The sequence below is a fragment of the Rattus norvegicus genome, chromosome X, assembly GCF_021556685.1.
Source record: "Rattus norvegicus strain SHRSP/BbbUtx chromosome X, alternate assembly SHRSP_T2T, whole genome shotgun sequence".
In the NCBI taxonomy this organism is placed as follows: Eukaryota; Metazoa; Chordata; class Mammalia; order Rodentia; family Muridae; genus Rattus; species Rattus norvegicus.
In genome coordinates, this window is record NC_141554.1 from 9,738,640 (window position 1) to 9,765,618 (window position 26,979).

General features: G+C 38.4%; 1 long non-coding RNA gene across 3 annotated transcripts in view; it reads left to right on the forward strand.

The window, feature by feature from the left end:
* The window catches only part of LOC120099382 (uncharacterized), an 81,690-nt gene that overhangs the window by 5,520 nt on the left and 49,191 nt on the right, over positions 1–26,979 (forward strand). The window lies entirely within an intron of this gene.

A 26,979-nucleotide genomic window follows, 5' to 3' on the forward strand; every position in this document is an offset into this window, starting at 1 on the left:
CACAAGAAATCTTAAAAAAAACAAAGCTCTGATAAGATATAACGCTTTGTTCCACTTTGTTAATATGGCAACCAACATACTAGTTTCTGTCTATGAATTTAGCACTGTGGGTGCTTTGTGAGTAGAATCTTAAAGTGCTCTGGGTTGTCGTCATCTTATTTCAGTTAGAATACTGCTTCTATGTATGTTATACAATATCCATTCACTGGTCTTCAGACTCTTGACTAGTCCCACCTTTTGGCTGTTGTGAATAATGCTGCCATACACATAAAGGGTACAGATACCTCCTGAAGACTATTATCAGTACTTTCAATACAGAGAGGGGGGGGGGAGGGAGAGGGAGGGGGGGGAGAGGGAGAGAAAGACAGAGAGAGAGAGAGAGAGAGAGAGAGAGAGAGAGAGAGAGAGAGAGAGAAAGAAACAGAGACAGAGACAGAGAGAGACAGACAGACAGACAGAGACAGGGACAGAGAAGATTGAAGATTGTCTGAAAGAATGTATTTTTATTGTTTTAAGGAACTGCTATATGGTTTGTATAGTGCGTTAGACAATTTTACACTACTAACAGTAGCATGCAGGTTCTGATTTCTCATCCCAGTAGTGCCCATTCTAATTACTGTGAAGTGATCCTTGTGAGTTTAAAATACTATTGACATTTGTATATCCTTTTTTAGTGTCTGTTCAAATCTTTTACTGCTTTGTTTTTGCTGTTTTGTTTGTTTTTAAGGCAGTAGCTCAGCCTGGCCCTGTACTTGGTATATAACTCAAGTTGACCTTCAAATGTCCAACTTGCAATTTTCTTGGTCCAGGCTCTCACAATGAAATTAATGTCATGAAGCACCATGCCCAACTCTTTCCTCACTTTTGATCCCCCTTATTTTATCATTAGAAATATCCTATTCATCATGTGAGTCCTTTGTGAGATGTATGTGTATTTCTGGGTTTGGTTATAGTCACCTGTAATCCTATCACTCTGGAGATGGTGGTTGGAAGATTGTTAGTTCAAGTACAGCCTGGGCCACTAGTGATACCCTGTTTTAGACAAAAAACAAAAAAAAAAAAACCCACCTCTTTTCTTCCAACCTGTGGTTTGCCTTTTAATTCTTAACATGACTTTTGATGTTTTTAATACAGTCCACTTACATTTTTTCTTTTTTCTTTTATGGCTATTGCCTTTTTGTTCTTCGTAGAAAATCTTTGCCTACTTCAGAGGTCTTTTCCTTTTTAAATTTTTATTTTTTGAAATAAAGACTGACTGTATAGTCTCAGACTGGCTTCTAATTTGAGCTGATTCCTCTGCCCTAGTCTCCTGAATGCTGGGTTTACATGATGAATGATGGCCTTATATTTTAAAGCATCTCATAGCTAGCTATGACTACCTATGGTAGGAGTATCTGAATTTCAGCTGGCAGGTCCTCAAGAAGCCTTTGCTTAGCATTGAGATCCCTCAAGTGGAGTTCTTGGATGAACAGGTGACAATCCTCAGAAGTGACAAGTTTGTTCCGGCAGAGTATGCCTCCATTAACTAACCCTTACCACACAAAGGCTGCATCCCCTAAGCCTGGTTTTGTTTGTTTGTTTGTTTGTTTTTTGTGTTAAACTGGTGTCATCAGGGTCTGGCTACAGGTCCTGAAACTCCCAGGGTTTTTTATTTTTAAGTTTTTTTTTTAATTGTAAAGGGCACATGCAGATAATCTATTTGGTAGATGTCTTCTTAAGATAGCTACGGAGTTAAGTAGACCTTTTTCTGAGATGTTTGAGTCCAACAGTACATCGGATATTTTAGGTTTTAGAATATTTATCCCTATCTAATGGGACCTGAGATTAAGCATGAATCTCTTTCATATTTATATAAATTAAATTATCCATACTGCTTGATGTTAAATATTTTTTTTAATTTTGCCTTTGTTTTGACTCTATCATGATGTGAGATCAGGCATGAAGTGTTTCAGATTTTGTAGCATTCAGATTATGGATTAAGATAACCCCCAAATTCTAACGACAAAGTGATCAAGCCGGGCAGATCAGAAGGTTGAGGCCAGCCTGAGCTGTTGAGTTTATGTAAGCACATTTCAAATATATGCCACAAATATCAAAGCTGATAGCCCTTTCTGTAGTAGGCAGCGTAAAAATGCTTTTAAAAGTTGTATGTGCCCCAGTCCCTTTCTTAGTCTGTTGAGTGTATTTATAATCCTAGTGCTCATGAGGCAGAAACAGAAGGAGTAGCCCAAGTTTGAGACCAGCCTGGTCTAATGTGTGAGGCTCTACCTCAAAATCAAAATAGAACTATTTAAAATGATCAATATTTTGCCTGGACATAGACACTGCTACTCATGTTGTCTGCATTACTGTCATTGATATATTCGGGTCCTGGTTAGAGTGGGAAGAACCCATGGGGAAGACTGACAGCTAAAATGACAGAATAAAATGAGCAAAGTAGATGCCCCAAGTTTCCCTCTGTTCCCAATCACCATCACTGACGTTTAGAGTTACTTTTCTTTAGCCCCTGAGATTTTAATTGGCCCTCCCACTGAAATCTTTTATCATTTTGTTTTCTGCATCTTTATCATTCCCTGAATATTCTGCATTCACACCTTCACTGTCATATTTTGAACTGTCCTTTTCCTCAGTGTTCTTAAGATAACCACCAAATTCTAACACCAAAGTTGTCAAGGCAGGCAGATCAGAAGGTTGAGGCCAGCCTGAGCTGTATAATGATACCCTATCTTTTTTGTTTTGTTTTTTGAATCATGGTTTTTCTGTGTAGCCCTGGCTATCCTGAAACTCACTGTGTACATCAGGCTGGCCTCCAACTCAGAGATCCACCTGCTTTTTTGCCTCCCAAGTGTTGGGATTAAAAGCAGTGTGTCACCACTACCCTGCTGAAACCCTATCTTTAAAACAAAACAAAACAGTAAAATTTTACCATGCAACATAACAAAAAGATGCCCTCTATCTGTTTCCCTACTTCAGGTCTGGATGTGGATCATTTATTAATGGTCTCTTGTCTGTGTCCCTAGGGATAAGTCACACACAAGTGACTTTGTTAGGAAACATGGACATTCCCTTTAGTCTACTCTTCTATTCTTCCTTAATTAATATGCTTACCATGCTTCTATGGTTCCAAAGTACAGACTTGCCTTGGTTACTTATCTTCCCACACAACTTTCCTTACCCTCCCAACTCATACTTAGTTGTTTGTCAAGTATCAAACTTTGCTCATCTCTGAAGCATCTTAAAAAGATATCTTCTTACCCTCACTCACTGACCCTTTTCCAATGTAGTAATTGCTTTCTAGTTGCCCCCCCCCTATGTCAAATTGGACTCTGTCCTTTAATCTGTCTTCCACTTGTCATCAGCTTTCTTTTATATATATATATATATATATATATATATATATATATATATATATATATATATATATATATATTAACTTGAGTATTTCTTATTTACATTTCGAGTGTTATTCCCTTTCCCGGTTTCCGGGCCAACACAGCCGTCTATAATGGGATCTGATGCCCTCTTCTGGTGTGTCTGAAGACAGCTATAGTGTACTCATATACATTAAATAAATAATATTAAAAAAAGAAAGAAATAGTCATCAGCTTTCTTAAAACAGGTCTAATTATTCCATTTATTTCTTTAGAACAATCTGTAGCACTCAAGTCTTACAAGAGGGATTCAAATTCTACAGCAAGATGTTAAACCCTTCAGGATTTGCCTTCCATCTGGTTTCCTGCTCCATCATCTGCCACCTCCTCTCTACACTCCATCTGTTCTAAACTGTTTGCCATTCCTAGAACATTCTTTGAGTTCTTTCTTTCATCTTTGCTCTGCATCTCTGTTTTTGCTCTCACTCTTTCTTCTACTTCGTCTTCTTTTCCTTCTGCTGAGGAAGGAATCCAGATTGTGTCTTCTAGGCAAGTATTTAGAAAGTACCAGTGTTCTTGTCAAAATTGTGCTTGACTTTTTAAAACCTCCTCACATGGGGCCTCATTTTTAAAGTCAAGGTCTCACCTGGAATGTAACTCATCCTGGCCTCGAACTCATCATCTTTCTGCCTCTCTCAAGTGCTATAATTATAGATGTTTGATGCTGTACCATTGTAATATGGCCTTTTTGTAGATTTAGTTCTCCTAAGCAGATCGTGTTACTGCTATCTATGTGTGTGATTAGTGAAAATGACTGGAATTGCAAGCACTGTTCTGTGTTTAATTTTTCATCCCCAGTAACCATCTGGTCAGTCCTTGAAATATTGAAGGTCTAATTCATATTTTGTTGAAGAATCAATTCTTTATCATCTGAGTTAGATTTTACTGTTTAACAGACCACCAAACTACTGAATTTAGTTAGTATTTTTAAATCGCTTAATTAGATCCTGATTTTAAGACTGGGCAATTTGAGTAGGCTGCAGAGGCTGGGGCAGGGGGTGTTAAAGCTGGGCCTATCTTTTGATGTTCATTTGTGGTTTAAAAAGTGGCTCTTCTTCTTGCCCCAACTACTTGTTCTACATGCTTTCCAATCTATAACTAGGTAGGTCAAGCTTGTTCACACCCAAGACTTTAAGAACAAACCAAGCCATACAAGAGTTCCTTGGACATGAAATCTAGACTTGAAAGATATTTCTGCAGTCTGAATGAAGTGCTGATAGTGCTGATAAATGTGAGAAAATAGACTGACTCTCCCGATGAAGGGGACTGCAATCTTGTTGCAAGAAATCTGGAATCAATCTCAGTAGTAAGACTAAGAGATTAGACCAGGCTGGGGGCTGATGCCTTTTTTCACTATTTCACTAGCACAGTGGGCAATTTTGACTTGACCCATGGGTTTAATTGTGCCTAAGGGTACCCCAAGATGGCTTTATGGTTGGCCCTACTTTCACATCTTTTGATGTGAAACATCTACAAAAACATACTTTGTTAGCCTTGATGTCCCAGGATGAAGTGGAAGTACCATTAATGCTGTGGTATGGGGAAGGATTTCCTTAGCTCAGCAAAAGGAGCACCAGCTTTCCTCTTGCCTCTACATTAAGCTAGTGGGCAGCCTTGAGTGAAGAGAACTTTGTTGTCGTGGAGTGCCCTCTAATACTGACCAATGATTGGTTTTCTTGAATTTGTTTTAAAAGTCATCTCCTAGGAGAATGTCAGGGAAAAGTTTACCTGTATGAAAATATCTGTTAGTGGTTTACTGATCTTAAACTTTTGTGTATTTTCTAGCCTTTAGAAACTGTTGAAACTTTGCAGCATGAATTTAAATGTTCTTGACTTGCCTGATCCCCACTCAAGAATCTTTTTGAGGACTAGGATAAGTCTGCTTAGGTCTATGATACAAGCATAATATGCTAAAGTATATATGTTGTGTGTGTGTGTGTGTGTGTGTGTGTGTGTGTGTGTGTGTGTGTGTAGTGACTAGTGTTGAAGAGAGTAAACTACCTTACCCCTGGATAGTTTCTTCTAGGACTTGGCTTCTGTACCCATCTGTATACCTTACAATAGGGTGGTAGACATGGAAGGATCATGGTTTTGTGGTCAGCCTAGGCTACGTAGAGAAATCCTGTCTCAGAAAAAAATTAAAACAAAAACCATATATAACACTTATCACAGCTACAGCCATTTCTACAAATTGTAGATGGTCAATGGATGTTATCAAAAGGCATAGAGGAATGAGCAGCACATGGAGGGTTATTAGACTTTTTTTTATGAGTAGGTAGTGAATCCAGTACTCGCCACTGGCATAGCAGGAGCCAAAATAATCCATAGCCTGTTAATTCTACCCAAATCAGACACTTTTGCTTGTGGATACGTTTAGAATTTTAATCATTGCATGAGGGTATGACTGGGTAATCCCAGCACTCTGGAGGTGGAGGCAGGAAAGTGATAAGTCCAGTTTAAGTTATAGTGAGACTTTGTCACAAGTACCAAACAAAGAATTGTAACTTATATTAGCAAAATAAGTTTTGCTTTGAAGCCAGGATCTCAGCTCTCAGCTGGCCTCAGACTTTGCTGTGTAGCTTAGGATGACTTTGAACTGGTACTTTTCTGTGTCAATCTCCTGAGTGCTGGTATTATAGACATCATTATCATTAGTTAATATGTGCTGGATATATAACCCAGGGCTTTGTGCATACTAATTAGGCAAGAAGTCTATTAAATGAACTACATCCCCAATATTCATTCATTAATTTTCTTTTTCCAGAGAACAAAAATTTATAGACATTTAAGTCTCCCAATGCCCATTTAGAGGATCACAATAATTCAGTTGAAGGATCAGTATTTTAGTAATAAGTGAAATCAAAGTAGTTTAATAGATTTGAAAATAGGGTATTAATTGAGATAGTATTTGTGGGTCCTCATGCTTTATTTTTCTGAAAGAGCACTTTAACATATTACATAGTAAGAACTCTTAAGAAGTAGTTATTGACATGCATACATGGTATATATGTACCGATTGACACTTACTTGTGTGGTCTGTTCGTACGCACATATAGTATGTACAGTGCAAAGATGATTGTGTTCGTATAGTTTTCATCGCATAGTTTGTAATTGGTGCCTTATTTTTCCTGGGGGTGGGAGGTATAAGGAAATGTTTGTTCACCACAGGAAGGGAGTCAGTAGAACGTATTTTGTGCAGCTGAAAAATAAAAAAAGGATAAAAAGGGCAATTACTTTATAGGTCACCAGTTCATCACACACGCATGCACGCACACGCGCACGCACACACACACACACACACACACACACACACACACACACACACACACACACAATCTGTTAGTGCTGTCCCACTCTGAGTTAGCCTTCTATACCATATATATTCTTATACACCCAAGGTCAGTTGAAAACTGGGGTAGGCAGGAGGGAGTGTTGAATGGAGTCTTAGTTGAGGGTCAGGTTAATTCATTTAACATAACCATAGATGAGGCTATCACTGTTTTCTACTTTTTTCATTGCCATGAGTTTGAGGCCAAGCTGTTTTGTAGGTCACCACAACAGTCTTCCTGCATGATGGCAGTGATCATGTTATGCCTCTAAGATAGCTACACCACAGCAGTAATCTCAATATTCTAGCAATAGCTATGAGAAAATGCAGTGCTATTTGTGGATCCATACAGAGAGGATCAGGACTGAATTTTATCAGAGATTAACAATTTCGTTGTATCATTATAAGTCTCTTATCTACCACAGTCTTCCATAAAGATAAATATAGGAGGCAAATAATGAGTTTACTAGGTGGAGGTGGTAGTTTCAGAAGGCACCTTTGTTAATACTGAGGAAAATTAATGAGCATACTGTTGGTTCTTACGTAGAGATTTAAAAATACACGCTTAAGATGGAGTACATACTAATCACTCTCCTTTAATTTGAACTTATATTAGAGGACATTAAGAATGATTTGCATGTTTTGTACTCCTATTCCAAATTAATGATGTTTGTAGTACATTTCACCCCCTGCATCGGTGCTGTGGCATTGTCCATGCGATGGTTTTCTGGGCATAGGTTTAGTTCTGAGGCTGTTATCTGTGGCTATTGAGCTGGCTTATCTACCAGCAGCCCAGCTGTGTGAAGGAGACGCTTGCATTATAATTTGACAATAGCAGCAAAACCAAAACCTAGCAGTTATTTTTCCAGGATAATAAGAGCAGAGGAAAACAGTGGAATCTTAAAAAGTTTGCTCTAGAGGAAAGGTTTGGTGGCTTCATCCAGTGCCAAAGCTTCAGGTTTGTGGAGGATAGGAAGCTATCTGACCCTGGAACAGCTGTGTAAGGTTAACTGCTGTGTGCACCAAGGGAATAGCTTGTGTTCTGATGACTGACTCCACACAAAACAAGGTCATTGGTTATCCTTTCCTTCCATGATGGGAGAAATAACTTGACGATTGGAGCTCAAATGATAGTCTCAGACCCGACTGTTGTCCACATCTTGACACAAGTATCTTTGCCTGTGAAAACCAGGTATAGTCATCTATGTGTATGTGTGTTCTGTAGATAAACATACCACACACCCAAGACAAACGTTCATAGGGATTAAAGAGCTGGGGCTTCCTCCTCTGTTGCCCAGGAAAAGTCTCATGGTGAGCATCTGTTTTCACATGCATTCTCTTAGTGATGGAGGATGATACCTATGTGATTAGGGTGAATAAGTTTCTAACGTGCATTGCTTTGCATCTCTGGAAGATCACACATGTTTGTGGAAATGTTTTACTGAAAATTTGAATCTTGGGAGAAGATATGATCATGGATTTGCCTGGTGTTGGATTCAGGCAGCTGGTCTAGAGGTCAGGAGGCTATCAGAATGCTTCCCAGTCAGTTCCTAAGTGGCTTGGGTAGATGAGCTTCACCTTTATTGTTCTGGGCTTTGGTATTACCATTTGTCACACCAAAGTCTCTCCTGATTCTAAAAAATGTTGTTTTAATGCTGTGTTTTTAATATGTTAGCATAAAACTATTACTGGGATTCCAAACATGGTTATAGGGTAGATAACCTCAGTTGGTAAACTGCTGTGCTGACATAAGGACCTATGTTGATTACTAGGACTCATATTAAGAAAAGAAAAATCTTGTCATAAAGTTTAATCCCAGTGCCAGCATCATAAATATTAGTTATATTTTATTGTATTTCTGATGCATGTTACACTAACACTAACCTTATTCCTAAAGGAATGATACTAGCTTCAAATTATGTCATCCTATAGAGTGTCCTCCTTTTCCTTTGTTGGGTGAATACAGTGAATCTTGCACTTTTGGACCTTGGATGGCATTTATACACTGTAGGAGAGTCATTTATACATTGTAGGAGAGGCTACTTTTTTGTAGCTTCCTGCCCACTTAAATATTTGATTCTTTCAATTAATCATGGTCTTGGGTGAGCACTACTAATAAAACCTTTTACTTGGAAATACTGTGCAACTATTAAGAGACTTTGTACTGACTTCTAGAGACCTCTTGCCTAATAGTTCAGACTTTTTCTAGAGGTTTCCCCTTCTGCTACTTCTCTCAATTCCTTGTTCCACCTCCCCTCTCCTCCAGATCAACTCTTCCTTTGTTTCAAATAAACAAGTCTCCTAGGGAGGCTAATCCACCAAACATGACCTTACAAGTACAATAAGACTAGGAACAAACCCTCATTAAGGCTGGATGAAGCAAATCAGTAGGAGAAAAAGGGTCCCTACCACAGACAAATGAGTCATAGATACTCTCCCATTCTCATAGGAGCACCAAGCTACACAGCCGTAAGGTATATGTATAGGACCTAGCTTAGTCCCACACAGGCTACGAATTTGCTGCCTCATTCTCTGTGAGACCCTATGAGTCTTGCTTAGTCGATTCTGTTGACTGTGTTCTCGTGGTATCCTCATTCCCTCAGTCTCCTACAAGCCGTCCTTCTTCTCTTGTGCAGGATTCTTCCCAGCGTTTAACTGTGGGAGACAGTGTCTTATTCGCCTAGAACTTGCTAAGTTAGCTAGACAGTGGACCCCAGGGATCTGTCCATTTCCCCATACTATCACACCTTAAAAAAAGACAGGGTTCTGGAGGTTAAATTCATGTCCCCATGCTTGCAAAGCAGCACTTCGTAAGTGATAAACTGTCTCCCTAGCACCTCACCTTAGTCCCTGTGGTGTACCATAAAGCTTCATTCATTATTCTCCTTACTGCAAATCTTCCCTTTTCTTGGCAGACAGCAGTGTGAGCTTGGAGTTTCCATATGCCTAGGAAGGAAGGAAATGGTATTATCTGGTAGCCTCAGAAGGGTTTTTTCCTTGTATTTGTGTCTTTGAGTGCCTCAGTAATTTCATGTCAATCTCATAGGATTTTTCTACATAAACTGTCAGATGAGATGTGCAGTTTCCTAATATGTGCCATTTGCATGTTCTTATCTGTCCCCGGGTCTTCTGTTTAAATATTAAACAGTTTCTAGCTTTGTGATAAAATGTAATTTTGGTGGTAAGCACCTGCTGACTCATTTCCAAAGGAGGAAAATGGGACTAATTAGACAGTATGTTTCTCTTCAAAATATTTTCTTTATAGGCTTTTCAGTTTCCCAGCTTTAATTTGTCTAGAAAAGACTTATAGATAGGAGTTGGTAATGAAGGTACTTTCAGCTGATGGATTTCTTATCACATACAGTCACTTCTCCCTGTAGTAAAATGAGGCATGGCTGTCATTAAAATCCCTCCCTTTTTGGAGGTGAATTTGCTCCTGAGAATGAGTACTGCTAATAGGCAATGTGCATGGTTTGCGTGTGTGCAAAGCCAAGCATACGCCTCTCAGATCACTTAAATTTGAACCACTTCATTGTTGAGGAGCAATTATTATTACTTTCTGTCTTGAAATGGGGTCTTTCTATGCAGTCTTGGCTGGGCTCAAACTGGAGATCCCTCTGTCTCAGCTTCTGGAACACGTAGCACCACACCTGGCTGTTAAGCATTTCAGTTATTTTATTTGAGACTGGGTAAGAGTTGGCCAGAGTAAGAAATGTTCAGAATTAGTGGAGGTTCTGTGTTCAAATTTTTGGCTCTGTTTCCCATAAGCCTTTTTACCTGAAAAGGGCTGCTGCTTCTTCAAGATGGTATACACCCATACATTTGTTGAAGTAAGTTCTAAGAAATCTGTCATGATGTTACTTAAGTCATTTTTGTAAGCATCATATGTTACCTTATATAAAGCAAGGCAATGTAACCAAATATGGTATTGTACATAGATGTATACACTGTACTTCTAGACTGCCAGCCAGAGGGTGGTTTACAGTTGCATTTCTACACATGTGAGTAATGCACTGTGTTAAATTGAACATTAGAAGGAATTTTAGGCTTCCATTTTTGATATACACTTCCTTGTAGGTTCAAATGACTGGTTGATTCCTAATCCTGGCTTAGTCCTTCAGATTTCAGTGAATCATCTATCACTTGGAAATTAAGGTCATTTTGGGATTTCAAAAAAAATATTGTCAGTATCAAATCAGATAATATTAGTATGCAGATTTCTCTAATTTATTTACATTTTGTGAGACACCAGTGGGAAATAAGTCAGGGTATATGGATGTCTAATAAATTTTGAGTATTCAGATTCAATCCTAGGCTATTTATTCATCTGCTGTGGGATCTTGGGCAAATCCTCCACTCTTTTTTTTTTTGGTTTATTTTATTTTCTGTTTGGATGTTTTGCCTGCATGTATGTCTGTGCACCATGTGTGTGTCTGGTGCCTGCAAAGGGCAGAAGAGGGCATGATCACAGTCTCTGGAAGTGAAGTTGCAGACTCTTGTGAACTGGCATATAGGTGTGGGGAATCACACGTGGGCCATGGAAGAGCCAGTGCACTTACCTGCCGACCTAACTCACCAGCCCTAGCCTCCACTTCTAGAAGCCTTAGTCTCTTCAATCGGACCAGGGATGGACTAGTTACAGTCTTTGGTTTCAGTTCTGCTGTGGGGATCAAGTAGAACCTCTTCATGTGTGAAGTCTCTTTCTTAAAAACAGAAAACTATAAAACATTAATTATCATTAGGTTTAATGTTGCAGTCCTTGTCAGCAGCAGCCATCTGTTTGTTGTGGCTGTCACTGTCAAAAGCAAGATGTGAAAATGGCCCATGGGTATTTCAATTTTACACACACACACACACACACACACACACACACACACACACACACACCCCTTGACTTTCATTCACACCTTAAGTTTTCTGTTGTTTTTGTTTTGGTAGTCCAGCTGACATGATTCAAATTAAGAGCTGTCTCTTGGAAACCACTGAAATAGAGGACCAGAAGGGATAGTGGAATCATATTTTTCATTTTTTTTCTCTTCAAAGATGCAGCTTAGGAAGACTTACAGAGGTAGCAAGGGCTGCTTCAAGGCAAAACCACCACTAAGGCACTACTAGTAGCTCCTGTTTTTAGTTGAAACCCTGATTTATTTAGTTACTTAATAGTATTTGTTTCATTTAAGACAGCATCTACATAGCTCAGGATTGACTTAAATGCATAGTCCTATGCCTCAGTATCCCAAGAATTTTAGGATTTATAAACATGCAAAGTACATACACAGTTTTGATCAAGGATTCCCTCCCCAAAATTCTTAAGTGTTAAAATATTAGGGTTCTCTTCCTTTCTACCTTATGACCCTTTTCCCATTCGGATAACAGCACTTCTCTCTCCCTAAAGAAGACTGACTTCTTTTTAAAAGACATTATCTTAGATAGACTCAGTGTACTTATAGGGGTCTTTAAAAGCTATCTGTGCTTTCACAGCCCTCATATCTGAGTATAAGAACTGCTGAGGATTTTAACTTTCTTTGACTTTTATCCCTAGTTAATGCCTCATTGATGTCCTTCCTGTAAGAGATATGATTACATCTGTTTTCTCTGATATTAGCTATCATGAAAGAAAGCTTATGAGTCAGGTGCTCTCTATATTGCCATGTTTAATGTGTTAAATGGGTCAAGAAGTAGATAGTAAATCATTTTATGGATGAGGAAACATTATATTGTAGTTAGCTTCCACAAGGTCAAACTGCTAGTAACCAATGACCTTGAGGTTTTATTGCACAATAAAGAGGAAAATTTTGAGGTGTGGTATTTGTACTTTTGCCAGGGCATGCTCATAGTTTATATGGTCTAAAGCTGTATTTTACAAAGTGGTTCAGACTGCATTTTGAAAGTTGAAGACAAACGTATATGTAATTGAACAGTATGACTCTAATACACTTAGAAGAAAGGACAAAATAAGATTAATTCCAGCAAATTCTTGATTCTATTTTATAATTTCCTTTACTGTTCTGTGCATGTGTGTGGTGTAGTTTCCATAGCTGTAATCAGTGGTCTACTTTTTAAGTTTTACATTATTAACTCAAGTTGTTAGATGTCTCTGTAATTATTATCATAAGTAGCCCACAAATTGTTTCAGAGTTTTATCTTGTAAAAGTAATGCTGAATTAAAAGCTGTCTGGGATACACCATTTGGCCAAGAAAAGAGAATATCAGGAAGATTCTATTAGTCAAGAATCTCAGTAGTTAAACTAGTAATTTCATCTGCTACCTGGGAGAGGGGATATAATAATCAGAGGCAGAAAATCAAAATATGATTAGTGAGATATATAATATCTCACTAATAAAATATAATACAAATACGAGAATTTAGTTGCATGTATCTGTAATATCAACACGTGGGTTGATAAAACAGGAGGATGGCAAGTTTGAGGTGAGTCTGTACTGCATTCTCCAAACTAAACTATTCTCCAAAAATAGAAGTAGAGGCCAGCAAAATGACTTAGCAGGGAGACTTGAATTTGATCCCCCAACCCATGTAAAGGAAAAAGGAGGGAACTGAATCCCCAAGGTTATCTTCTGGCTTCTACACATGCACATCATGTACTTATATATACATATGCTACTAATAATAAATAAAATGAAAATTGAGACCTAGTAGATGTCTCCTCACTAAAATGATTGCAGTGTAACCACCATCTCCAGTATCCACATAACAAACTGGATGTGGTGACACATGCCTATGATCCCAATATTAGAAGGGCAGATTAAAAAGGCATGCTAGCCAACCAGCCTAGCTGAATCTTCATTTCAAGTTAGTGAGAGACCCTGTCTGAAAAGATAAGAAGGGAAAAGACTCAGGAAAACACTAAACATTGATATCTAGCCACTACACATTTGTTTGTGTGAATATACATAACTAAGAATGGGTACATACACACAGTAACCAATACAAAATAAGCTGTCCAGTTGGTTTGTGTTTTGAGGCAAGGTCTCAATACATCATCCAAAGCTGGCTTTAAGTTCCTGGGCTTATGGTGATGCTTCTGCTTCAGCTGTCTGCTAACTAACCTGGACTATAGGTGCTCACATCTCACCTGGTCTAGACTGGTTGGTTTTGAATCAAGACTCTGACCTTGAAACAGGGCTCTGTCTACAGGCACTTGATGCCTCTGAAATGGAGGGAACACTGTGTGGGAAGTATGCACTTTGCCTGACATACTGTGATAGACAGACTGCTAGAAAATGCTGCTTCCCTCCAGAGATGTAATTTTGCCATGAAATTGAGTGTGCTATTTTGGTGCTGCTGTTTGGATGAAACTTGACTTTTTTAGGTTTTTAACTGAAGTGTACATAGTGCTGTGGATTTTCTAATTGTGAAAAAGACAGGCTGAATTTGTAGTTTACACTTATTAAATCCTTTTTATTTTTGCTGTGTTTTTGGAACACAGTTTTGCTGTGTTTTTGGAACACAGTTTTGGTCTCATATTGCTAGGCAAGCCTTCAACCACTGAACTACATTGTCAGTATAAACCCTTCTATAAAGCACATAATCATTATTTGGGAACATATCCGAAATCTCTGGCTCCAACGTCCAAAAACTGCTAACAATATACTGAATGCTGGGATGGTGGAGAGTGGTAGATCCCTGGAACTCATTGGCCAGACAGCTTAGATGAACTGGAGAAGTCTAGGTTCAGTAAGAGACCCTGTCTCAAAAACTATAGTACAAAATAATTGAGAAAGATACCTAATGTTTTACCTTTGTTCCACATGCACACACAGATGTGTACACACACAGAGAGACACAAATGAGAATACTGGGAATTTGTAAATAATAAAAAAAAAATGACAGAAGTTTAAAGTCAAGGTACTGATTGACCAATCAACTGGTGAGGCATGTTCTCTTGCTCCTTAGTTGGCACCCTTTCGATTCATCCTTAAAGCCAAAAAGTGCCAACATGCGCCAGAGATTCTGATAGTTCTAATGGCCTACTCACTTCACAGGTATCCATTTCTGGATTCTGTTTTTATTTGGGTCAAAGTTTGGAGGGACACAGCATGGAAATGACTTGAGATCATTATTACAGAGTCTCTGTTATTTACAGGGCAGTCTAGAAACTAGATTGCCCCAGGAGGTTGTTAGCTTTTATATTCTATTATTTTTGTGTATGGACACCATCTCAGAATGTGGTTTTCTGCATTTTAGCAACACCTCTAATAGCATTATATGCATATGAAGTTTGGATAGCATGGTTATAGGTGATCCTTAGAAAACATTTTAATTTTCTGATGTTGGAATTTGCACCTAGGCCTTGGATTAACTCTAGCAAACATTTTGATTTTATTTAATGTGTAATTGCATTTTGTAGACCTGTTTCTTACTATAATAGCCTTGACTGGCTTGGAACTTGGTGTGTAGCCAAGCAGATCTCAAACTCACCCTTAGCCACTTACATGCTGGGATTGCAGATGTGTCATTATCTGCCTCTTAATATGACTGAAATAAATGCTATAGTTAGTATTATAAAAACTTCATATAGGCAATATTTAGAATTTGGCAGTTAGAACAGTAAGAATTTAGAAACAGTTTTTTTTTAATGTTTTAAGAAAGTGTTACTTAGAAGGTTTAATTTGGAATTCATACTGGTAGTCTGTGGCATTGTTTGGTTTACTGGAATGCTTCATTTTGTAATAGCAGACTCAGCCATCAAAGTAGGTTAACACATGATACTTGGAGTTTTTGCAACAGACCTGTTCAGTTTTGAACTGGAGAATAAAGTTTTTTTTCTTGAATTTGTTCCTTGTCTTTGATAGTAATCTTGTTCTTGATTTCTCTGTGTTGATCTGGGTTAGTGGACCTAGTTCACAGAGGACACTATGGGCACTGAATGAAGAAAAAGTTGAAAATTCTTTACAGATTTTCAGGTATGCAACAAACCTAAGCTATTTGTTTGGTTTTAAGGCAAACTGTAGTATGTGGGGCCAAATCAGTATATGTTTGGAAGCAGCTGCCCATGGGTCTTTCTGTGTTACAGGGATAGAGCTTCTCAGGTACCAATAATATTGATAAACTTTTTGTAGGTGTACATGTATATTTGAGAGAAGTACTCTATACATCTTGATTTTATTTTTTCATTAAAAGGAGTCTATCTGATATTTTGCCAAATTATGTTTGTATTAAGGCCCTGACCATTGGTTAAAATGACATTTGCTGCTTTGTGCATCTGTTTTAATTCTTCCAACCAACCAATTCTTTTCAAAGTCCTGAAGTTGATGTTTTTTTTACCAGATACAGGTTTTATTGTATAAATGTGTAATTTTATCTGTCAACTGTATGTTGTTTTCCCTTTTTATTTCCAAGTCACTAGTTGTTGAACCTTGTATATGGTAGAGGTCTACTCTACTCATAAATTGGGCCCCATTCGTATGACATATTTTTATTATATATCTCACAGATACATAGTATTTCCCTGCAACACAGCCTATTTAGTATTTTCCTAGAGAACTCTCTAACCTTAGACTCTTCCCTGGGGTGCCTCCTTGTGGTGGGTTGTGAGATCTACAAAAAAAACAGTATAGATTCCATACTGAATTCCATACTGAATGCTAACCCTGCCCAGAAGAAATCCTATCATATAAAGATAGTGACAAGTTCGTGGATCCTTAGACTGGGAACCTTTTGATGAACGCAACTTGAGAAAGGGCTCTTGTCATGCTGATTGGCAGCCTTCTTTTTTCACCCTTTACTGTTAATAGACTTGAGTGAACTTTAAAACAGGAAAAAATAAGTCATAGAAGTTTGGGAGACATTTAGCTTTAATTTACATTTTCGGTCATTCACCATTCAGTTTGTCTGCTGTATATGTTTTAGAATATATGCATGGATCTGAGTATCTAATGTGCTCACACATGTGAATGCATAACTCATTTCTGGTAAGTCTCATTCCTGAAGGAGTTCATGAGCAGGGGCAGTTATTGTTACTTTATTAGCACTTTCTATATTTGACTCTCTCACGAAACAGACCAGTTTTCTTTGGACAGGCATTAACCCATTACTTAATAACTAGTTTATAAGCAGAAATTATAAGCAAGCAAATCTTTACATAAAGAGTCACATCTATTTTCTTAATATTCTACTTACATTATTTCTGGGTAGAATATGCTAATACAACATACCCATCTACAAATAGTCTATTGATTGGAATAGGTGTTACAGTAATATGTGAGCCCTTTTCTAAAGATACTCTCTAAATCCAAGTAAGAATTATACTATGTAATTGTAATTGTCAGGAAATAAAAACAGAATAATCAGTCTTTAGGTATATAAGTAGGGACTTAATGGTGTTAGCTTCAAAATCTAGGGATAATAAGCCCATTTAGCAAGCTAACAGCTGGAGCCTTCTGTAGTCTATTTGAATGAGGATAAAGAGGTGTATTACTTTAAGAATCGATAGATCTGGGACACATACAGCACAAATAGTACTTCAGAGACATTAAGAATTGTGGTATTGAGCTATCGGGTCCCATAGCTTTAAGATATATTCATCCCCTAGATATTGCCAAGGACTCTAATGTTATGAGCATCTTGGAACAGATTTATGTAGTTGTTATGTGCAAACACCCCAAGAACAAATGAGTGGAAAATGATACCAAAACAGGAAAATATTGCTATAGTAACAATTTATTTTCCATGGGAGAAATTTGGAAAATAAAGCAAGCAATGGGATTTGAGAATTAATGGATTTTGCATAAAAATGGAGAATAAGGGAAGCAAAACTCGTGTCTGATTCCTTCCTGTCTGCCTGCCTCCTGCCTTTCTTATTTTCTGAGACAGTATCATATAGCTCAGTCTAACCTCAAACTCAACTAGGTGGCTGAGGATTCCTTTGAACTTCCTAAGTTTTATTTTTCGTCACCTCTGGTGATGGGATTATAGACATGCACCACCATGACTGTGGCACTAGGGAGGGGGTCCAGGATTTCAGGTATGCTAGATAAGGACTTTTCCAACTGAGCTACAAGCCCCAGCTCCTGACACTGTTTTTCATTAAGAGCAACTTAAAATGTTACATCTTGAGTGATTTTTGCATTATGGAGTTTTGATAAGACTACTAAATAAGTTGTACCATTTATTCCATTTTTCTTCATAACATGTCAGTTCCATAGAATGGTCTTAACATGAAATATAGCATGAATTGTTTTCTTTTCATTTGCTTATATGAAGTAGCATTTCTGGAGATTTGATCCCAGGGTCTTGCACATGCAAGACAAGCAGGACTAATCCAAAACCTTACCCCCCAAGTAACTCTGGATCAGAAGATTCTTTAAGACAAACAAACTAAAACCAACCTGAATCTTGTGTTGTCTTGCACCTGATTTTTCTTTCTCCTTTTAATAAGATTGGAGAGAGGCCACATAATCACTTTTGGATGATCATAGACTACACAAAGTTGTGTGTGTGTGTGTGTGTGTGTGTGTGTGTGTGTGTGTGTGTGTGTGTTGCTAAGGATCGAGTTCTGGTTTTCAGGGTATCACCACTAAAATTGCATGTGTGCCCCACACCATCCACTCTTAATCTGCTAGTATCAATTAACCGTACATTAGCATCATCTAGATATTTTTAGCCTACTAAAATACAGATACAAGTGCTGCTTTTTGAATGACATTATCACCAGTATAGGACAAGGGATATGTGTTTTGCATTGCAACTTTAAATTGCTGGTCTATTTATAGTGTGTAGTTAGGATTAAAACTCCATCTGTATTATTGCTACTTAGTCTTAAGTCTTTGTATCTTCTATGAGGCATACTCCCCTTGTTGTGTTGTAGATCACCAACATCCACATAGGAAGTTGACCATGGCACCATGAAAATATAATCCCAACACTGAGGAGATAGACCTGGTGGGTGGCTTGGTAGCCAACTGGTATAGCTAAAGCAACTAGTTCTAGGTTCAATGAGAGACACTGTCTTTAAAGATAAAATAGAGAACAATAAAGCCATACGTTTAACATCAAACTGTTGAGCCACCTAACTGCCCCTGCCAGCCTTTTTTTTTTTTTTAATAAGCAAAGGCGAGGTTTATTACGGAGATCTATTACGGGGATCTCTGGGTTGACACGTATCCTGCGCAGGAGACAGAGTTGTCGACCCTGAAACTCAAAAGTCAGGGGTTTATATAGGGAAGGCTAGGGGGTTTGGCGCAGTTACACACGATTGGCTAATTTCTGGCGCGGCTATAAGTGATTGGCTCATTCAAACATGGCAGTGAGATTACAGCACAGCAAGATGGAGGCAGTAAAAAAGTAGGACTGAGGTTATTTAGTTTCCAAGACTGTCACATTTGATTTAGAAGCTAATTTAGCAAACTATGCTTACCATTTGGGAAGGATGTCCCACGCAGTAGTTTCAAGTGTCTTATGATGATTTGTTTTGAGTCTTCAAAGCAACTTATTTCTCACTGTTGCATTTTTCAAAGATATCACCTAAATATTTTTTATTTTTAAATACAAAATGTTGAACTGTAGGTTTAGTGATGGAGAACAAAGGTGGTGCTTTGATTTTTTGTTGTTGTTGTTGTTGTTGTTCTATGACAGAAACAGAAAAGGTTCAATTTGTCATCTAAACCATACTGAATGCATGCTATTATAATGTTTTGGGCTCACCTTGATGTGACATGGAACTCTCTTTTTCTTGGAAAATCATGTATGTACTACTTTAAACAAAGCCCCTTCCCCCAACCCCCTGGCAAGCACATTCTACTTGAGCACCTACTTTAGATTTCCCATTATAAGGGGAATTATGCTTATTTGTCTGTTTCTGACTTACTTATGATGTCCTCCAGGTTCATCAATGTTACTGAAAATGATGACATTTCTGTCTTTTTAAGGCCGAGTGCATATCCCCTTACTCGTGTGTGTGTGCATGTGTGTGTACATGCAAAACTGCAAGCAAGCACATATTCTTAATTCATTTCGGTAGTTACTGTTACTTTTTGCCAACTGTTTCTCTGGAAGTTTTCTTTTTGGAGGTAAAGTAAGGTAAAGCAACCAAATCTCAAACATAGAAACATCAAATCAAAGTCGCACATGATATGAACCCCAATTTCTATGTGTGATATTTAATGTCAGACGTTCACACTCTGAAAATATGGAAGTCATTAAGCTGAAATCTTAGTTTAGGTTCACACTGCTCCCATACCCATCTCCCCACATGCTCACTGGGGTGGGGTGGCGGTGGTAGTGGTAGTGTTGCTGCTGCTGCTGCTGTTTCTGCTTCTCCCCCCCCTCCTCCTCCTCCTCCTCCTCCTCCTCTTCCTCCTCTTCTTCCTCTCCCTCCTCCTCTTCTTCTTCCTCCTCCTTCTTCTTCTGTTAAAAATTAACTTTATTTCCAATGTTCTTTTTTTCCATACCTTATTGTATTGGATTTTTTTATTTACATTTCAAATATTATCCCCTTTCTGGGTTTCCCATCCATAAACCCCCTATCCCATCTACCATCCCCTCCCCCTTCATTTATGAGGGTGTTCCCCCACCTATCCACCCACTCCTTCCTGCCTCCCCTGCCTTGACATTCCCCTATTCTTAGAATTACATTTTTACAGACTGTCCCCTGGAGAGGGCAGCAGATGAAAGCAGTTCAGTTGCTCACATGATAAATGGTGGCCTTTTCTCCTCAAGTTGTTTGGGTTTCCCTAGAATGTTTTGCGGGCAAATGGGGCAAAGGGGCAAGGCAGGAATGGGGTTGTTGAAGACCTACAAGTTCACTGGGGTTAGTACTGGGTTTTCCCATTGGATGCTGTGGGGTTTTCTCACTAATTTATATGGATTTTAGTTGCAACTCAGAGATGAGGTAGCCCAGCCTCTAGTGAAAGTGCATGGGAAGTAAACTCAGTGACGTGGTGCTAAGCCTGAGGAGTGCTGGTACAGAGATGAAGACAAGGTTTGACTTCAAGGAACTGACGGGGTTAGGAAGAATTGGAATGATGTAGTGTTACTTTCACTATTTCTTCACTTTGTTGCAAATTGGCTAAGCAGGCTCCTCCTTAGCAACTGGAATTGATGTTTGCCTAGGTGCTTCAGTGCCTAACAGAATCTGTGAGAAAAATCCTCCTTTCTCCTTCTCTGTCCCTCTGATGGTTGGGGATGTACAGTTGGAGTTATCAAACGCTGGAGGCCCACGTTTTCCGTGTGCCTTGCCACTTAACGGGCTACCTCTGAACTGTTACTGTGCTATCACTGAGAATACCTCCCTTCTGCTTTCCCCTGTTTTGTCTGATGTCTTCCTATGAAAACATGTCGGGCTTCCCCCAAGTCAGTGAAGAAAGAGGGAAGCAGTGAAAGGTGCCCAGTGTTGACAGGTACACATATAGGGCCTAGCTTTGGCACAATGGAAAGAGAAGGTGATGTTGTCACAGCAAAAGCAACATTCTGTGTCTATGACACCTGATTTGGTCCTGCCTTAGGTGACAGTGAGGAGGAAGAAATGCCTTCTTAAATCGCTGACAGATGATAGGACTGTCAGTTGATTCTTATAAGTCATGTGAGGATCATGACCAATCAATCATCCTCCAAAGTGAGAGAGGTGAGTGAGAGCCATGGGCTTTATTTACTGATGCCAACATGTATTCCAGAAAAAAAAGAGACAATGTCTCATTATGTAATTTAGGCTGGCTATGACCTCTCAGCAATCATCCTACCTCAGCTCCCAAGTGTTGAAATTACAGGTATGAGATACTGAGCTCAGCTCAAAAGAAATATTTTAGAGAAACATTTCTTTTTAGGCAAAGTCTTACAATATAACCTAGACTGGCCTCAGACTTGATTTCTGTGGATCTACTTCTTAAGTTCTGGGAATACAAGTGTGTGCCATTTCTCCTGATTTAAAGAGGTATTTACCAAGTCCTTTTGTGTTGTGTTTTATGCCTGTATCTTTCTGTTTTTCTTACCCTCTTTCTTTTCTTCCTTCTTTCCTTCCTTTTCCTTCCTTTCTTCCTCCCTTACTTCCTTCCTTCTTCCTTTCTTTCCTTCTTTCCTTCCTTCCTTTTATTGAGACTGTGTTACTCTGTAGCCCTACCTGTCCTGAAACTCAATTTGTAAACCAGCTGGCCTTAAATTCAGAGATCCACTTGCCTCTGCCTTAAGGTGTCCACTGTCACATCTGGATATGCATATGCATCTTTTTAGAAACATAATTTTATGGTTGTTCTTTCCCCTAACATTGTAAATCTTTACCAGAGTTGAAAAATTTTATGAGTATGAATATGCCCACCATCTAGATGACTGCCGTCTTAATACACTTGTTTTAACAGATGCCTGTGTATCTCACTAGATTTTCCACCCTTTACTTCATTATCTTACAATTGACTCTTATTTTGGCCCTTACTCCAAAAAGGAGACTAGCAGTTAATTGAATATTTTTCCAGGGTTCATCTGAAAGGATGTCTTGCTTTTTTTTTTTTAAATGCTAAGACATGTAAGGAGAAGCTGTCCTGTCATAGTATTTCATAACATGTAAAAATCCTCCTTTGGTTCAATATACCCAATTTACAATTCCAGGGCAGTTAATCATGGCATTTATCCATGTAGGATTAAATAGTTTCCTTGCAGTAGCAGACTACCTTAGTATTATAAACTTTAGGAAAATGTGGCATTCTTGACAGTACCTTTTGCTTATTACTGCTTTCACTGGAGAACTTTCATTGCATCATTTATTTTAATTGTCACACCTTTTCTGTGCCAGGCTGCTTGAATGATGGAAAAGGAATCATGGGTGTGGGTAGGTGAAGAAGCTGCTCCCAGTCTCTATGCTCTAAGGGAAGGTGGGGGTTGGAGAGATTTGGCTTTGTATATAGTGAGTATACCTGAATGCTAGATATTTCGAGTAAAATAGCTAACCTTAAGGATGAGGTCTCCAGAAAGGAACAGGATAGGTCCCTTAGGAAGAGAAGATTCTGTTGTAGGATGGGTTAGGAAGGATAAAGTCTCCAAAGAGCAGGGTAGCTGGTAGGTAGCCTCCAAGATTAGGGCAGTTTTCCTTTAGCAGTACTCTTTCTGGTGGAACATCTGCTTCGAGGTGTATATATCCCAGAGAAGGGGTACCCTTTATTAAAACACTTTTTAAAGATTTATTTATCATATATAAGTACACTGTCGCTGTCTTCAGACACACCAGAAAGGCATCAGATCTCATTAGAGATGGTTGTGAGTTACCATGTGGTTGCTGGGAATTGAGAGAGCCCTTTTCTTTCAGGCTATTAAGCTGGCTATGGATTGGATGGTAGATTTGGGGAACACTGTTCCAATGGATAGATAAATAAGAACTGATTTTGTTGGTCTTTACTTGTCAGAAAAATTTAACAACAGGAAAGACCCATATCTGGGATCATTTTCCATTCCTAGAGTAGGCCTATTTTTTCCCTCCTCTTGGAAGAATGGTACCCATATACTTATTATGTGAAGAAAGTCATAAATAGTTTGAATATGTAAGCTGTCACTAATAAGGTTACAGAAAACAAAGGCTGGACAAGATACTTGGAATAAAATCTTCAACCTGAATGTGATTCCCTAAAATCCAGGTGTGTCTCTCTTTTCATGGAGAAGCAAAGTTGTTGTGAAGAGTTGCATTCCTTATATTAATAGGGGTTAGGTTGCTGTTTAGACCACAGACAGACAAAAAAATCCCAGCAGCATTTCTTGGGTATAATTACTCATCCTCTCTAATGTTGCGAAATACCAGAAGAAAAGGAAAAGATGAAAGGGGAGGGGATGGTTGGTGGTTTAAAAAACTGGTGACTAACCAACGTGCTGACTAATACTGGTGAACTCATAATGAGTAACACTAATGAATTTAGAAGGGCTATAAGTAGAAGAGACCTAATTAAAGGTGGCTTCTATATAAAAGGCAGCCAAACTGTTGGTCATAAGAAATTCCCTTTGGGGAAATTGGGAATAATTCTTCTCCCCTCCACAGCCAACTTGTTTTCTTTGACATTTTTACAAGGATAGAAATTGTGATCTTCCTGCCTCACTCTTATAAGTGGAGCATAGCCTTGTACCACCATGCCTAACTTTCAGTTCCTTTCTTAAAAATTATTTTATGTATACATGTTTTGCGTCCATATATATATGTGCATCATGTACATGTCTGGTACCCGAAGAAGCCAGAAAAAGATGTTGGATTGCCTCAAACTGGACTTACAGCTGTTTGTGAGGCACCATTTGGGTGCTTAGAATAAAACCTGTGTCATATAGAAAAGCTGATTGGCATTTTCAGCCCCCAGTTCATTTTTAAGTACAGCAGCAGTTTCTTCTGTAAAATTAAAAGATTGAACGCTGTCCTGTTTCATCCAAGTTTAGGTCTTTGAAAATAGGGAGATGAGCAGTATGGGTGTTTGCATTTTGGTTGTGATACTCTGGTATGTTTGGATTCTTTTTTTTTTTAACTATTTTGAGTAGTAGAGAAAACTTTTGGCAGGGAGAGGTGTCCTGCATCCAAGAGACCTGTAAACAAGGTGAAAAGAAACTGCTCACTGCTTTTCATAGAATTGCTGTCTGGATGGGGTAGGGTTTTGAAGTCTGTAGGAGGCCTAAATGTTCCCATGTTGATAAACAATAAAAGGAATGGGTTTCTTCAGATGATACAAAGGCTGGTAGCACAAAGGAATGCTTAATGTATTGCATGCTTGGATTGATAAACCTCATCTTAGAATTTTGGAATGATAATGAAGTTTGAATCCTGAAAGAAGACATTTCTAGGAAATCAAGCAGAAACTTATTTTGTATAGTCAGTGAAACCATAGAATCTATTATATAAATAAATGTGCTTATTTAATATGCTAAGAATTAGCTAGGGAAAAGAAACATTTCTATTTAGATGGATGAGGTTGGTCACTGAAGAAAATATACTGCCATCTAGTGGAGTCATTTCACTCGTGTGCACTGTAGTGAGGTTTAGGTTTTTGTTTTGTTTTGTTTTGTTTTTCAAGAGTTTCATTGTTTAACTCTTGCCTTCAATTTCCTATATAGACCAAGCTTGTCTTGAACCTGCAACAGTCTTCTGCCTTTGCCTCTAGAGAATTAGGATTATAAGCATGTAGTCCTACACTGCCACATGATTTGGGTTCTTAGTATAGCATGGAATACTATTTTTTTTCTCCTGCAGTGTTCGTTTTTAAACATTGCTTAGGTTGAACTGATTGTACACTGGCAGAAGACTTAAAGAAATGGTGGGGAGTTTCTAGTTCCCTCAACTAACCATGACATACACACATATCACAACCAGGAAATTAACATGGTGCAAAAGTTCCAGCTTCCAGACTCAATGTAGACTTGAGTTTTTCCACTTCAAGCCTTTTTCTGTTCCAGGATCCTATCCAGGATCTCACAGTGCTTTTACTCATGTCTCCTTACACTCCAGAATCTGAAACACTTCTTCATCAGTTTAAAGGTTCTTTACTAAAAATACTTCTGGAGATTCTGGCTGCTTTAAAATTCATTTGAAAATAGCCCAAAATTAGAAGGATATAAAGGTAATGAAACAAGATTTTGATCTAAAAATATTTATCCTATTTGTACACATCACTCACCTTTTTATATGTTTGCAATGGGTTTCCTAGCTTTTGCTTGCCTTGAAAAGTTAAGTTACTTGTCTTTGACAGTTTTATCATGTTACTTAAAAAGAAAATTGAGCCTTTGGGAGAATTTCACATTTTGCCTTTTGGCCATTGGTCTGATGTACACAGCAGGTTAGAAAAGGAAGACATCACAAAGCCATTGCAAAGTAAACCTCAGTTTGCTCACAGTGTTTTGTTTTGATGGTAACGAAAATTTGAAAATAAAAATGAAATCTAAAAATGACATGACCTAATTCATCAATTTTTTTCTTTTTAAAATTAGGTTTATTTTCTTTTATGTTATGTGTGTTTTGCTGGCATATAACTGTACCACTTGGGTACTTGGTACCTGTGGAGGTCAGAAGAGGGTATCAGCTCTCCTGGAACTAGAGGTACCTATTGTTGTAAGGCATTGTGTGTACACTGGGATTTAAACCTGGGTCTTCTGGAAGAAAAGCCAGCACTCTGAACCACTGAGCCATCTCTCCAGCCCTCAAATATTTTTTAAAACACTAAAGTATATGTTTCAGACATCTAAAATAATTGTAACATTTAAGCATACATATTACTCTAGTTATTAATTAGTTTGGTCCATCTAATCTAAAGTTCAAACCTAATATATTGAAACATTTCCATTACAATTTCTATGAAATGTTAGAAGTGACCTTTGGAAGTTACCCCTTTTTGTTGTCCCCAGGCTGTATTTCAGAAAATAGAATAGTAAATCAGGCAAAATACAGTTTTGCGGTCACTCTGTGGTTTGTAACTTCATTCTTCACAATCCTACCTTTTGTAAGCCTTTAAACCTCCACTGAAGTTAATGACCATAGTGAATGCTCATGTACCTGAAAGCTGGGGAAAAAGCCTGGTGTTTCCCGAGGAGATTCTGATTTCCATTATGGTTCCTCACCCATCTTAACAAAATCATTTCCATTAAAGGTCATGTATGAAGGGAAACTGCCTCCCAGATAAAGAATGGTTCGGGAGAGGCCTGGGTTAGCAGAGACAAATTTGGAAAGCTTGCTGTCAGTTAATGACTGTGAGGAGAAGGATAGATGCTCTCTGGCCCAAGATGCCAACAGGCCTGGAGCTCTGAGCAGCCAAGCTGTGGGGGCAGAAGGTTTTTGGCAGTTCTCATGCTTGCTCTCCTTGAATGTTTTTCTTGACTGGGAAAATGAAAATTTGTTGCCTTTGTAGAAATTTTTTTCTTAATATGTGTTTAATTTGTCTTTATATATATATATATGAACATATGAACAGAAAATACTGGGGGCGATGAACAGTTAGACTTCTCTGGAAATGTCCTCTCAGATATGGCCAAATGTGTATCTTCTCAGAGATTTAAGTCTAGCCAAGTAAAAAATGCAGATGATGACATCCACTCAACAGTAGTACTCTCCTCTCCACTTTTTCTTTATCATTCTGTCTCTGTTTCTCATTTCTTTTTTACCCAAGGAGCCCAACTAGGCTAAGTTTCTTGACACTTGCTTTTACCTTTGTTGGTATTTGTAACTGTTAACTATTACTCCTGTAAGGTAAGATAGAAGGTCAGTGAGGCCTTGAGGTCATTCTGAAGTCTCAGTCTAGTGTCACCTCATAGGCTTTTGC